Source organism: Haliotis rubra, unplaced genomic scaffold (assembly GCF_003918875.1).
Source record: "Haliotis rubra isolate DU_JTF1 unplaced genomic scaffold, ASM391887v1 Scf1385, whole genome shotgun sequence".
Lineage (NCBI taxonomy): Eukaryota > Metazoa > Mollusca > Gastropoda > Lepetellida > Haliotidae > Haliotis > Haliotis rubra.
The window spans coordinates 83951-100626 of record NW_025765320.1 but is presented as its reverse complement, the minus strand read 5'-3'; the positions used below and the strand labels follow the sequence as shown (position 1 = coordinate 100626).

The 16676-nt window shown below is 38.7% G+C and overlaps 1 protein-coding gene across 4 annotated transcripts in view; it reads right to left on the bottom strand.

The window, feature by feature from the left end:
- Positions 1–16276, bottom strand: part of LOC124268496 (serine/threonine-protein phosphatase 6 regulatory ankyrin repeat subunit A-like) — a 60600-nt gene extending 44324 nt beyond the window's left edge. For 2 of the 4 annotated variants that reach the window (XR_006896292.1, XR_006896291.1), the window contains exon 1: positions 14512–14683. The gene's annotated coding sequence lies outside the window, so the exon portion shown is untranslated. Of the gene's footprint in view, positions 1–14511; positions 14684–16164 lie in introns of those variants that run through there. The other 2 variants (XM_046703476.1, XM_046703475.1) reach the window with 2 other exon arrangements.
- Between the last annotated feature and the right edge of the window lie 400 nt (positions 16277–16676).

The window sequence follows — 16676 nt, the reverse complement described above, 5'->3', positions numbered from 1 at the left end:
GACACCATTTTTTTATTTTGTTTAAACACAACTGCAGTTGCCGTTCAATAGTATGCATATTTTTACCGCGACAAGAAATATTAAAATCATCCACAAAAAGTGATCCATCCACTGAATCGTTTAAAACCTTGGATAAACTGTTGATCTTGATACTAAATAAAGTCACAGACAAAATACTGCCTTGTGGGACACCCTGATCCTGATTGTAATCATCAGACAGGGTTGAACCAACGCGGACTTGAAATTGTCTGTCATTTAAAAAGTTAGCTATTAATTGAGGCAAGGGGCCTCGCAATCCGAAGCCATGTAAGTCTTTTAAAATGCCATATTCCACGTAATGTCATATGCTTTTTCAAGAGAAAACAAGATAGACATAGCGTGTTGTTTATTAGTTAGAGCATTTTTAGGAAATGATTCCAAACGCACTAGGTGATCGACAGTACTTCTGTTTTTACGGAAACCACATTGTATATTAGTAATAAGGCTATTGGTTTCCAAGTACCAAAAAAGTCGATTGTTTATCATGCGTTCCATGGTTTTGCAAACGCAGCTTGTCAATGAAATTGGTCTATAATTAGAGGGATCAGTATGATCACGTCCAGGTTAAGGTATAGGAATAATAATAGCATCACGCCACGACGACGGAAATTTTCCAGATGTCCAAATGTCATAAAAAATAAGTAAGAGCGTCTCTAAACATGCTTCAGGTAAGTGCTTCAGGAGTTGATAATGCATGTTATCAGCTCCTGAAGCAGAATCGTGAGCCTGATCAAGGGCAGTATGAAGCTCATGTATCGAAAAGGTTTCATTGTAGTCTTCCCCGAATTCTGAATTGAAATTAATAGATTTCTTTTCTTGTTGTTTTTGATATTTTTGGAATTCAGGTACATAATTAGATGAGGAAGAATGTTTGGCCAACGTCTCACCAAGCTTATTTGCAATATCAGATTTATTGGTTAATAATTGGTTCCCATCTTTCAGATGGTGAATGCTAGATTTAAACCCTTTACCTTTGCTTTTCTGGATCATATTCCACACCTTTGATATCGGTGTGCGCGAATTTATTTTTACAAAGTGGTGTGTTGGGCAAAAGGAACACGGTTCAAGGCTCCCAGTGCCCTCAACCACCAGAATCCCGTCCTCCACCGACACAGGGGCGCTGGAACAAATATACCACAATGGGGTGGGGGTGGTGGTGTTGGTGGTGTTTGAAGACGCTTAGCGTTACCCAGCACCCACCACGCGGAGGCGGCTCTTCACGGGTGCCTGGGAGTCTATAAACTTGGTCTTAAACAAAAACTGTTTTGTAGGTAGAATATTATGGATAATTCTTTATTGTAACCATCTTAGATCAGTGCTATTATTCTACCTACAAAACAGTGTTTGTTTAAGATCAAGTACATAGACTCTCAGGCACCCGTGAAGATTATCGTAAGATTCTCTTAGCTCAGCAGGCACCCATGAAGGGCCACCTCCTCGTGGTGGGTGCTGGGTCACGCTAAGCGCCCTTCAACCCCCCGTTGTGGACCCGGGGGGATATTAGGTCCACCAACCCGTTTGCCGTGGGTTGCGCCCCTGTGTCGGTGGAGGACGGGAGGCTGGTGGTTGAGGGCACTGGGAGCCTGGAACCGTGTTCCTTTTGCCCAACACACCACTTCGCCCCTTACTTCACCTAGACGGGTGGTTGAACTGGCCCGGTTCCATCAATCGGCTGGTCACGTCAAGCACTTTGCATGGTGGATATATATTTGCACATTTTCTCATTTTGAGGGTATTGACTTTTTCGATTTCACGATTACAATTTAATTATATGTTAACTTGCCTAGAGTCCTATGCCAGAAGGCGGTGGCTCATGGGCCAATCTGGTGATATGGATCTCTGAATACTGAGTTTCTTGAGACTAATGTCATGGGCCGAACCAGCCTGGCATGTGATCTTTTAGAATTTTCAGCTATTTATGTCTGTATTTCTGGAGTATAACATCCCTGTAGCCCTGGTGTTGCAGTTAGGTTTCCACTGCAACATCATCCTTGTTGACACTCGATGGCGGGTGGGGAGCAGGGTTGTCGAACAATATTATTATACCAAGGCTCACAACACACACTCTGGTTCATCCAAAACAAATAAGCGGAGACATCTTTCGTCATCATCTGATGAAGATGTATCCCCTTTATTGCATGATTCCTGGCCAAGGTTCTTGGTTATTGCAACTGATGATGGAAGTCCATTAAATATCAATCCCTTTGCCGTATCCAAGGGCATCCAAGGTGTCTGCGGGGGAAGTAAAGAATGTCACTCGCCTCCGAAATGGTTCAATCTTGGTTGAATGTGCAAAGCCTCAGCAATCTGTCAATCTATTAGGCTTACAGCAGTTTGTAAACAAACAGGTTGTTGTCTCAGCGCATAACACTCTCAACACTTGCAGAGGTATTGTAAGAGACAGGTCCCGTTGTCTGTCGGATATGACCAAAGAGGAGATTGCGGCAGAGCTGAAGGACCAAGGCGTTACTATGGTGAAGCGTTTTACTAGAAAACAAGAATCAAACATAGTGAAAACAAACACATAGCTTTTCACGTTTTGTCTGACTACACTTCCCAAATCCATTAAAGCTGGATACTGTAACATTGGAGTGGATGTATATGTGCCAAATCCGCTGCGGTGTTACAAGTGCCAAAAATTTGGCCATGGTGCAAGGTCTTGCACCGGTAAATCTGTATGCCCCCGCTGCAGTGAAAATCATGAGAGTACTGACTGCAAAAATACCATCAAATGCTCAAACTGCAGTGGTGACCACCTGGCATCATCAAAATCTTGCCCAAAGTTTGAATATGAGGCCAAAATTCTTAAAATCAAATGTACAAACAACATCTCATACTTTGAAGCGAAGAAAGTAGTTAATGCTCAATCCCAATCTTCTACCGGTCCAACGTACTCAGCCGCAGTTACTTCCTCTGCTCCGACACCTGTTCCTAAAACTCGCTCAGTTTCAACTGAATGTCAAACGGTTATATCTTGGTTGAATGCTGATCCAATAACCTTGGATGACAATATATCAAACGATCATCGATGCACATCAGCCTCTCAGACTGAGGAAACTCAACCAAACGATGCCCATTCGACTCAGGAAACGCAGAGTGTTGCCCACCTTTCAAATAAGGAAAAGAAAAAGTTAAGAAGAAAGAACAGGACTCTTCACCATTTGGAAGAGTCTCCTTCGTTGACACCTCCTGTGACGGTTCAAAATTCATTTGAGCCACTTGCTATGGATTCACTGAACTCTCCTGTGGTGGTTCAAAATTCGTTTGAACCACTTGACATGGAGATTGCATCTTCACACACAACGTGTAGGAGTGATGGCTCCTTGCATTCTCGATCTCCAGTCAAACCACCATAACCATTATTTATGAACTTAATCCAATGGAATTGCAGAGGTCTTAGGAACAATTTTCAGGATCTACAATTATTATCGCAGGATTATAAACCATCTGTGTTTAGTTTACAGGAGACATACCTGAAAAATACCGACAAATTTGAATTTCGTCAGTACAATTCATTCCATTCGTTTTCACCTCCAGGTGATAAAGCCACCGGCGGCGCTTCTATTTTGGTGAGGCAGGGTGTGATTCATAGCCCTGTCCCCTTAAAAGTCCTCTTCAGGCGGTTGCTGTCCGTCTTTCGTTACAAATAACCTTCACTCTTTGTTCATTGTACATTTCTCCATCTTCAGCTCTTCAGCAGTCTGATCTTCAGGATCTATTCGACCAGCTTCCCAAGCCCTGTATTATCATGGGTGATCTTAACGGTCATAACCCTTTGTGGGGAAGTACTGATACTAACATTAAAGGAAAATCCTCGAAGACTTCATTTCTAATAATGACCTGTGCATATTTAATGATGGATCAGCCACGTATTTACACCCTGGTACAGGAACATATTCTGCACTAGATCTATCACTCACAGACCCAAATATTTATAACGAATTCGAATGGTCAGTTCATGATGACCTGTGTGGAAGTGACCATTTCCCCACAATACTTTCAGCTGTAAATCCAACCGATGATCCTCCTGCAACAAGGCGAAATTTTAATAAGGCCAACTGGTCATTATATCAGACACTTTGTACTGACGAACTGAAATCTGACTTTTTTGTCAATGCTCTAGATCCTATTCAGTTGTTCTCGGATAAACTGAATCAAATAGCTGATGAAACTATTCCTAAGTCCTCTGCGACACCACACATTCGTAAACCATGGTTTACTGATGATTGTAAACAGGTCAGGAAGTGTAGGAAGAAGGCAGAGAAATACTTTCGCTGGCATCCCACAGTTCACAATTTAAATAATGTCAAAATAAATAGTGCCAAAGCTCCACGTGCCTTTAAGCAGATTAAACGTCAGTCTTGGCGAAATTATGTTTCCAAGTTAAATTCACGCACACCAATTTCAAAGGTGTGGAACATGATTCAACGAATAAAGGGCAAAGGTTCCATATCTACTGTCCACCATCTGAAGGATGGTGATAATTTATTAACTGATAAGTCTGACATTGCCAATACGCTTCGTGAAACTCTCGCCAAACATTCTTCTTCGTCAAATTACGTACCAGAATTTCAAAAATATCAGAAACAACAAGAGAAAAGGAGAATAAATTTTAACTCAGACAATGGCGAAGACTATAATGAATTATTTTCATTACATGAGCTCCACACTGCCCTTGAGCAAGCTCATGACATTATGCAACAGGAGCTGATAATATACACTATCAGCTCTTGAAGCATTTACCGGACTCCTGTTTGGAAACTCTTCTAAATATTTTTGACACAATATGGACTTCAGGGAATTTCCCACCTTCGTGGCGTAATGCCATTGTAGTCCCTATACCAAAGCTCCGGGCCGGGATCATACTGATCCGTCTAATTACCGACCAATCTCTTTAACGAGTTGTGTCTGTAAAACCATGGAACGAATAGTAAATAATCGATTAACATGGTATCTTGAAACCAACAACCTAATAACAAATATTCAATGTGGTTTCAGGAAAAATCGTAGTACCATTGATCATTTGGTACGATTAGAATCCTTTATCAAAAATGCTATAGTCAATAAACAACATGCAGTATCGATATTCTTTGATCTCGAGAAAGCGTACGATACCACCTGGAAGCATGGCATTTTAAAGGATTTACATGATTTTGGTTTAAAGGGTCGTTTACCTCTTTTATATCACAGTTTTAAAAGACAGGCAATTTCAAGTCCGAGTGGGTTCTACCCTGTCTGACCATTATAATCAGGATCAGGGTGTCCCACAAGGCAGTATTTTGTCTGTCACATTGTTTAGCATTAAGATCAACAGTTTATCCAAGGTTTTAAATGATTCCATTGATGGATCACTTTTTGTGGATGATTTTAATATTTCTTGTCGCGGTAAGAATATGCATACCATTGAACGACAACTACAGTTGTGTTTAAACAAAATAAATAAATGGTGTCTTGAAAACGGCTTTAAATTTTCTAAATCAAAAACTAATTGCATACATTTCTGCCGTAAATATAAACCACATAAAGACCCGGAACTGTTTTTAAATGACACTCCCATCAAGGTTGTAAGAGAGGCCAAGTTCTTAGGTCTCATTTTCGACTCCTATTTAACTTTTCTTCCGCATATCAAATCTCTAAAAACTAAATGCCTGAAGGCACTCGATTTATTGAAAGTCGTGTCTAATTCAAGGTGGGGAGGGGATCAAGCTACCCTCCTCCACCTATATCGATCATTGGTACGCTCCAAACTTGATTATGGCTCAATCGTATATGGTGGAGCCTGCAAAAGCAACCTAAAACTACTTGATTCTGTCCACCACCAAGGCCTAAGACTTTGTCTTGGGTCCTTTAGAACCTCTCCTATTGATAGTCTATATGTTGAGGCAGATGAGCCTTCTCTTACACAACGCCGTATAAAATTAACTTTACAGTATATTACAAAACTTTATTCCAATGAGTCAAACCCTGCATATAACTGTGTCTTTAATCCACTATATGAAGATCGGTATAACAAGAAGCCTTCTCTTGTTCCGCCTCTTGGTATAAGAGTGAAACCTTTCCTTTCTGCTGCTGGCATTGAGCTAGAACATATAGCTCCTTCCCGTTTTCTTTCTTCTCCGCCTTGGCAATTGGTGAGGCCACAAGTTGACCTAACATTAACTACATTTAAAAAATCAGAAACAAATGATTTACAGTATAAACAGGAATTTAGTCAATTAAGAAATAAATATAATACATATAAATCCTTATATACAGATGGATCCAAGGATGGTGGCGCGGTGGCTTGTGCCACTGTCATTGGGTCCCGAACAATATCTTCCAGATTACCCAATGACAGTTCAATTTTCACAGCAGAAGCAAACGCAATACTAACAGCTCTTGAATATATTAATAAACACCGTAAATATAAACAATATATCATCTTTTCAGATTCTCTTTCGTGTCTTCAGGCTATTCATAATCTTTCTTGCAAACATCCACTTTTATTAGAAATTATTGAATTGTACAATGAACTTGCTACTGGCCAATGCGACATCGTCTTTTGTTGGTTGCCCAGCCACGTTGGCATTTCTGGGAACACGATGGCTGATATTGCTGCCAAGGCAGCACTTAACAAATCTGTGACACCACTTCTCATACCATACTCTGCTTATAAAGCCAGCATTAGAACATACATCCGCGATCTAATGCAGAAGAAGTGGGACACCCAAGTAGGTATTAATAAATTACATGCAATAAAACCCTAAATTGGTTACACCTACTTAGGTTGTCAGTCCAGATTTGAAGAGGTCATTATGCGAAGATGTCGCATTGGCCACACAAGATATACTCATGAGTATTTACTGAAAGGCGAAGATCCTCCGTTTTGCATCCCTTGTGATGAAAGAATCACAGTCAAGCATGTCCTGCTTGACTGTGTTGAATATTCCATCACAAGGGATAAGTATTTTAATGTCACAACATTGAAGGATCTTTTTTATAATGTTAGTACTTATTTAATTATTGCATTTTTAAAAGAATTAGATTTGTTAAGTGATTTATAAATAGATAAATATTTTATTATTGGTAATTAAATTAGTAACTGAGATTGTTAGTGGCTGTACCCTCAAAGGGGGTTGAAGTAGCGTAAAATTATTGTCCTCCTGAGAGGGTATGTAAGTCCGAAAACATTTCAAGTCAGTTTAAGTGTACCAGGTTTTTAATCGTAGAATATTTGTAATTTTAATGTATGGCTAGATATGTCTTAATTGCTAACGGCTGAGGGGATGATATAAATCCAGCTAGGGCCCATGCAGGAAGCAAATGTACTGTAAGTCCCCATGGTCCCTAGTATGGTGATCTACCTTCAGTTGTTAGCGATTTATAGCCCATTTTTAGATTGTGTTGTCCCCTATGGTTAAAATGTTTTATTAGATTCAATTACTAGTTTTACATATATATCTGTGATACTCTAGTTGCTTTACTGTCCTTCGATGACAGGTTTTATAATATATACATATTCCATTTCAATGTAAAATGTTCTCGTCACGATATGGCTGAAATATTGCCGATGTGACGTTAAATATTAACTCACTCACTCACTCACTTAGCTCAGCATTATCGAGGCTTAGTCCGCTTATTATATCAGAAGTTTGTTGTTTAAGCGCCTCGTTAATGAAACACTTAATTTCCTCAGTGTCCGACATTTTTGTGAGTGTGATAACTGACTATCTGAATCACTAGTTGGCGACAAAGAGCCCCTGTTTGTTTGTTACACACTCTTCCCGGTCAAAAATGCACTCAGGCCGCGTTGTTGGACGTTGTCGGACTTTTTTTTTACCTTACCCCCTTCGATTTGTAGCCATTTTTGTTGATTAAGAGGGATTTAACTGACGAGCTAAAATCAAGCACGTCTCGCCATTCACGTCAACCGGAAGCCCTCTGTATATATATATTTACATAATAAAGTTATGGATGTACTGATTAAACACGAACAACAATTTGTCCAGAAAATAGAAACGACAAGGCAATACTCTTTCCACGTCCATAACAAATCTCTGCTGAGAATGTGCTTGTTTGCAGCCGCATTCAGAAGTTGGACCAGATAATCCAGTGATTGACAACATGTGATACTATGGCAAATCAGTTGTTTATGAACCACAATCAAAAGTGATGACATCAGGCGTTCGCGAAAAGATTAGGGTATTCTTCCCCACCGGTTGCACTCGTCATAAACATACACAAAGCCGAATCAACTATTCACCAGATAAAACCGGAACATATGGTACAAGACACAACAGGGAATTGCATCTGACATACCTTTTTGTCACTGATGCGTCAAAGTTTGAAATGTTCTCCACCTGTCTACCATAAAACGTTATGAAATTTCATTGAGGCCTTGAATGTTGTAGCCTTGATCAAACAACTCCTGAGCAAGACTCGTATGATGCTCTCTAAATTTATGGTATAAAGAGTATACTCGACTGTAGCTCAAAAGTTGTGAAATGTAACCACCAAACACTGGAGTTGTTCGAATATTGCTTGACATAACAGAGAAGTTGAATTTATCCCTTCTCCCGACAGCCTTGTTGATATTTTTTTCACTCCGAATCTTTATGAATAGATGAAAATATGGAACAGCTGAGACAGTCTCACTTGGCTTTTTTAATTTTAAGCCAAGGTGGGTAAATCAGTGGAAGCATAAGTTCAACTCGACGGCCAAATTACTTTGTTTAATTTTGCCGTCATCAGCAGAAATTTCGATTCCTATGCATAAAGAAACGGATCCGCAACGAGGGGAGCACAATTGGTTCCCAGCACGATTCCTACGTCTTCTCTGAATATTTTTTTTTTAGCATAATTTATTAGCAATACAATTCCACGATTTTACATCCTCTGTACAGTGTCACTAGGATGGACATACCAGGGTGTTGGGGTTAAAATATGATTAGTCATAATTAATATGCACTTGTCATAAGTGTGGCCTGAGAGTCTATATACTTGATCTTAAACACACGGCCGCATGGAACTATGCACATAAAGATTTCACTTTCTCACTTACATTTCTTCTGGTATGTTTCAGTATTTTTTAATGTAATTTTAGATTTCTCTGAATATTTGGCCTCCAAATTTTACAAAGATGTTATCATTGAGGAAGTCCATAATTTAATATATTGTTTTTCTCAGTAAACATCAAATGACATTTGCCTATATATTTGACAAATGTTCCTGAACATCTGAAGATGATTACGTAGGTATCGTTTTGTCCATCATGTTTATTCACAAATGACACAAGGATCCTAAAGTTTGTCATGTGAGAATATTGGTGTACAACTTCGAAAACATCCCTCCGTTTCTGAGATTGTACAAATTCAAACAAATCCTTTGAGTTTTTCAATATCCAAGTGGTATTAATTCCATATTTGTTTTGTAGCTTTGGAATGTACTACAAAAGAGGAATGGACATGTCTTCAGGTTTTCGAGTCAAGTTAATGAAATTAATATTTTACATCTTAGCAAATTATAACAAATCCCAAAAAGTTCACGATTTGAAAATCTCTGACGCCTATATATTTCACTTTTCCTTGTATCTCAGAGCTATTAACTAGAAAAATAAAACATGTAAATATGTTTTCACTATTCACTATGTACTGAGCCCGGGCGTCATCGCCAGGTTAATGGCAAGACCAGTACATCTTCAGATGCGAATTGAATGAAGGAAAAAAATCTACAGAGGACAGTTTTCTATATCAGAGAAGATCTTCCAAAGCAGGACCTTAACACTCTAGCAGTGGGTGCTTTGACAGGCTTGACAGAACAAGAATGTATTGTTTCGTGTGGGCAAATAACCTAATAGCAATAACTGAATTTGAAGATCTGTGGAGAAAACAGCACCATCACGACAAGCAAGTTTATCTGATACTACTACTCAATGAGGAAAGGATATTACTTTACTACAAATTTATAAGTTAAAAAACATTGACTTTCAAGTATTAAAGTAGTTACTGACAATATGATAACTTTACAACAATAGTTTTCTAAAAAATAACAAATGTTGCCCTGCAAACAAAATTCCAAACTTTGCTGAATGTAATATTTATCCCTAATACAGGATATTTACCCTCAAAGACACAGTCCCATGAGAACCACTACAGCCACTGTGTGCCTCCGTGTGTAGTACTTTACAATAAATATGTAAATGACTACAGCTATACTCATAACTTCATTATTACAACTTTTTGGACAACCCCATCGGTCATGTGATGTACTTTGTGTGATTCATCTTGTCGACAGTGACTGAAGTCTTGCAACGTAGATTTTCCACATCATTGCAGCTGGTTGAAACCAGCACCAGACAAACATTTACATTTGAATAATGTGGATTAAGCGGAGAAATACCTAACCTCGAAGCACTGTATTACCATCATATACAATACATAAGTGTTTAGGCGGGTGAGTATAGCTCCATGAATACAACAAAGGGACATAACTCTGGCGTATGATCTGCTGCACAAATTACAGTCACGTTCTTTCATAGAACAATACACTTGAAAGTAGGGGGTCGTGAAATATTTATGTTGGTATCAAGAAAGATAAATGTTGACGACTAATTAACATGCAAGGTGAAACTTTACACCAAAACACATCAACGGCACAGGTACGTAAGGAGTGATTCCTGATTTTGACACCTTCCAAGAAGGTCCATTAATCTTTCCGTACCATTTTCAGTTTGTCTGTGTGTCTAATCATACAGTTGCAATTCATTTGATTTCATTCATTGTTTGTGTTAACAAGCAATGCGCGTGTGAAATGCGCAGAACGTGTTAGGATATGTGCATTCTTGAAACATGAAGAAGTCATCATGCAGCATATACTTTAAGTGTTTCAAAGTTCGTGATTTGCAGGTTATAGAACGGATAGAAGCAAACAAAAGGTCGACACGATCGACACTAGTTAGTGCTCCTAAGGTGAACAACAAGACACCAGGATCTGATTGATCAGACTATTAGAAATCGTCCACCTGCAGCTCATAACATACGCGACGGCCGGGTAGAAGTGCCGTTCTTTAGAAATTGTGTCGTTGCCAACACATGCAGTTGCATACACAATGTCGAAACAGGGTAATAGTCGCTGTTCACGTGTCATGTCTAGAGGTTTGTACCGATCGGTTTGGATGTCCATTATAGGTAGGACATGTCTGGCAACGTTGAAATGACAACCAGGCAATGTCAGTCTTAAGCCTCATGGCAGATTTGTTGTCGATCGGTTATGATGTGTAGCAAATCTCACTGGGATGTTGTGCAAGTAAGAGTCACTTGACAGTACTATCGGGACAACCTGCTTACAGCGCTTGTTGTCCCTTTGTCTTTACAGACGACAACACACGTGCTTACTGAACACAAATAGTTAATGCTCACCCCAGCATCACACCATCCAAAGAATACCAGGGCCGCAACGAGACCAGATCTGTACGCAATTGAACATTTCTGGGACATGATAGGTTGACGTGTGCATCAAAGTCACAGGCAGCCCACCACATTGACTAAGAATTTAAGCAAAATTCACATTCACGTCAAATGTACACATGTTTGCTTATGTCTAACCAAATAACCACCATCATCATCATCATCATCATCATCATCATCATCATCATCATCATCATTTATTCCGTATAGATGGCCATGAGGCCAACAGTACAACATGTGTAAAAGTATGAGTGAACATACATACTGCGCCACAAACAAAATTCATTTGAATTGGTGAACAAATAGATCAGTTTATACATATTTGGGTGGTAATAATAATATTCTGGAATATATTTGATGCGCAAATCGTTATACGCTAGGCATACCAGAATAACATGAAGTTCATCTTCTATCTGTGTTTTATAATATGAACAAGATGTGTCTGTTTTTTATAATATCTATAGGAATTCATATTGAAACCATGCATATTACAACGCAGCATTGTTAGGCATCTCCGTAAACTGGAATTATTGATTGAGAAATATTTCTCAGGATATTAGACAGTTTTATATGGATAATTCATTGCTCCACTCTTGGAAATATACATCTTTACATCGGTGCTGAAACATTTCTAGAAAGTAGGTTTTATCTTTTTAATATTCTGAGCTATCCATATATAGCCAAAACCATATTTGCAAAGCAGTTTCCCTACTTTCGAAACCCAGTTTTCGTCGCCATATTGGTCAAATGTTTTTAATATTTCACTTCCTGGTATTTCCCTACGGTGGTTGGCGAAGAAGCCTGATCCAAAATGTAATTAATCCAACATTGGCGTACAAAGATAACGGATATCGCCCGCAAGTAGACGTTACTTCTAAGTCTTCGTCCTTAATGAACCATTTTTCATGTTGAGATAGGGTTCTACCATTTGTGAAAACTACAACTTTCGTTTTCTTAGAATTTATTACTAATCCCCATTTCCTTTTATAAAACAGTATATGCAGATATTGCAACATCATCTGCAAATAGCAGTATAGATAAAGCTTGTAGAGATTTATCAGTGAATATGCAACTGGTATCAGATATCATTTGCAAGTTCATCAATATATATCATATAAAGTGCTGGGAACAATGTGCACTCCTGTCGCACTCCACATGATGTGTTAAATACAGCAGTCATTGTCAAATTATTGTATCGTTCAGATGCTTTTACATTCTGGTAAATACTCTTCAGTAAATTATGCATCTTTACATGAATACCTCTTTGTAATAACAAACACATCAATTCCTGTGTACAGAGTCGAATGCTTTTTGAAAGTCGACAAAGATACCGTAAAATGTGCCCCATTTCATTCTTTTATACTTATGAGTTACTGAATGTAGGATAAAAGCTTGGTCGCTAGTGGTATAACCTTTTCTGGGATTCAGAAATGACATCTTGTGTATCCATCCAATACCTAATTCTGTCATTTATAATCGTTAAAAAGACTTTGCTGATTACATCAAGTATTACAATTCCTCTATAGTTTCCTGAATCAGCTTTGGCCCTGACTTATAAAGAGGTAATACTAACCATAAAGTCCACGGTGATGGAAAGGATCCTGTTTCAAGAATTCCATTAAATAACTTGCTCCATAGGGGTAGAATAGTGTTACATATTTCTTTTAATGCTTCTGCGGGAATGCCATATTCCCCTGGCTCCTTGCCATTTTTTAAATGTGTTATCGCCCGTAGAATTTCCTTGTCTGTAATTGTGGTCGCATTTCTGTATCACTCACACTACAATGTTCACACACCTCTATATTGTGATTTGAGAGAAAGCTTTCATGATCATTAAAATCATTACTAAAGTTTACATCTGGATTAAGAAGTTGTTTAAAGTATTCATACCATGCTTGTGGTGTAATATCCTGTTTCTCATCAAGAGTAATTTGACAGAAACACTTAATACTTTTTTAAAATCTAGTAAATTGTTCATCTTTAGCAGCATCAATAATATCAGCGAGTAACATTTCATCATATTTTGTCTTTTTGTCGTGACAAACTCTTTGGAATTCTCTCTTGGCATCAAGATATGTTTTGAAATGTACACTGTTGTCTGTTTTCCTGAATTTATTTAAAAGATTATATTTATATCTCTTAAGTGCTGACTTTCACTGTCAAACCACTTGGGTTGCTGTTTATATGTTTTGTTCATTTTGGTTATACTCATGTTGTCACGTGGGTATATATCTATGACAGCATTAAATCAGTCACCAAATAATGAGTTTATCCTATTGTAACCAAATTACGTTTAAAAGCATAATGTTTTTGGCAAACTCACATGTGACTAATGGATAAGTAATTAGAGTTAACATAATTTGGTTTGAAAATATATGTATATTTAACAAAACACACAAACGAAGACCTAACTTAGACTGACTGACTGAGTGAGTCTAGTTTTCGCCGCTTTTAGCAATATTCCAGCAATATCACGGCGGGGGACACCAGAAATGGGCTTAACACATTGTGCCCATGTGGGGAATCGAACCCGGGTCTTCAGCGTGACGAGCGAACGCTTTAACCACTAGGCTACCCCGCCGCCCCACCTAACTTAGATGCTGAAAGAACAAAATAAATGCTCGTGTATATTTCATTTGAATTGAAATGTTTGAGACCTACGACAACTACTATGAAGTAAATGTTATTGAAACACAAACAACACATGGCAACAATCTTTGCATGTTTTCAGATGTAAATAACTTAATAATTGAGTGAGTAGGTTGATCTCTACAACGCTTTATGCAATATTCCAGCAATATCACGGCGGGGGACACCAGAAATAGGTTTCACACATTGTACTCATGTGGGGAATCGAACCCGGACACCGGCGTGAAGAATGAACGCTTATACTAACGCCCCTGTAAATGTTTAAGATGAATGAATAAGATGCATATGTTTTAGATACAATTTACATACATTTTTAAATCTTATGCAATATCAGTGATTATACACAAACAAGGTACAAAAGGCAGCCAATCCAGTTTACCTGAATAACGTAGTGTTGTTTTGAAGAGGTTTTCAACTTATCTCAACTTGTTCCTGGATATCGTTTAGGCGGCTCGCAAAGGTGTGGGCTAAGTCTCTGGGTAGAACCACTTCCATAACATTGAACTACCACGTAACATGAATCTTCAGAGACGCCCTGAACCTTTAGAGGTCACGTGAATATCCATAGCCCAATGTGTGAATAAGAGGGAAATGTTTTTGACGCTTAGAGGTCACATGAATAAATTTAGGACGTTAACAGGGCTCTAATTGGACGGAAATTGCCCCTTTGTCAAAGATAGATGTTTTTGTCCCATTACAGTAAAGATTGGCTGTTTGTAAGAGCTAAACAAAGCCCGTCTTCACAAATATGGTTCATACAGGTTCCTTCTTTTGAATTCCTTTTTGTACTGCCAACGTCACCTATTCACTCTATGGTTCTGGCAAGTCACACCCAGTGCACACAGTACATGTGTCTATTCACGGATGACTCTTAAGGTCAAGCCTGTTTACTTCACCCATGCAACAACGTCGTCTGGGTTTATAAAGTAACGTTCCTTTCATAGCGATTCAAGACAGATCTAGGTCATCGTATCTATATCTGGAAGTCATTACTACACTTTGTTTGCTTCATTAAGTGTCGGGTCGTGAATTGCATTGGCGCATTGGAACAAACTTTGACTAACTGACGTTTCTGGCCTGTGACATCGTGCATATATTTGCATATAAATGAATTGCTGTGCATGTTAATCTTGCTCCCGAGCTCTAAGGAAGGTAGCTAGACCAGTCTCCCTACTACCGTGATCAGACTATAAATAACACCCAGCCAATCTTAGCCTTAAGCCTTATGACAGATTTGTTGTCGGTTGGTTATGGTGTGTAGCAGATCTCACTACGATGTTGTGCTAGTAAGAGTCACTTGACAGTACTATCGGGACAACCTACTTACAGCGCTTGTTGTCCCGCTTGCAAGTCGTGTGGGTGGATGTTTCGTCTTTCAGAACGACCACACAGGGAGCCCACCACATTAATTTAGCTAAGCATTTAAGCAAAATTCACATTCGCGTTAAAGGTACACACGTTTGCTTATGTCTAACCAAATTACGTTTGGAAGCATAATGTTTTGGGGCAAACTCACATGTGACTACAGGCTAAGTAATTGTAGTTGACATAAGTTTTTTTAAAAAATTATGTATATTTAAAAAAAACACAAACGAAGACCTAACTTAGATGCCGAGAAAACAAATATATTCTCGTGTATGTTTCGTTTGAATTGAATTGTTTGAGACCTACGACAACTACTACCAAGTAAATGTTAGTGAAACACAAATAACACCTGGCAACAATCTTTACATGTTTTCAGATGTAAATGATTTAATGATTGAGTGGGTAGGCTGAATTTTACAACGCTTTTTGCAATATCACGGCGGGGACACCAGAAATGGGCTTCACACATTGTACCCATGTGGGGAATAGAACCCGGCCACCGGCGTGAAGATAGAACGCTTATACTACCACACCGCCCCTGTATATGTTTTAAGATGAATGAATAAAATGCATATTTTTCTATACAATTTACATACATTTTAAAATCTTATGCAATATCAGTGATTATACACAAACAAGGTACAAAAAGGCAGCCAATCCAGCTTACCTGTATAACGTAGTGTTGTTTTGAAGTGGTTTTCAACTTATCTCAACTAGTCCCTGGATATCGTTTAGGCGGCTTGCAAAGGTATGAGCTGAGTCTCTGGGTAGAACCACTTCCATAACATTGAACTACCACGTAACATGAATATTCAGAGACGCCCTGAACCTTTAGAGGTCACGTGAATATCCATAGCCCAATGTGTGAATAAGAGGGAAATGTTTTTGACGCTGAGAGGTCACATGAATAAATTTAGGACGTTAACAGGGCTCTAATTGGACGGAAATTGCCCCTTTGTCAAAGATAGATGTTTTTGTCCCATTACAGTAAAGATTGGCTGTTTGTAAGAGCTTCCAGGTGACATGAATATTCAGAGACGCCCTGGACTTTTAGAGGTCATGTGAATATTCATAGCCCCAATATGTGAATAAGACGAAAATTTTTTTTTGACGCTGAGAGGTCACATGAATAAAATTGTGATGTTAACAGCGCTCTGCTTGGACGGAATTTCCCCCTTT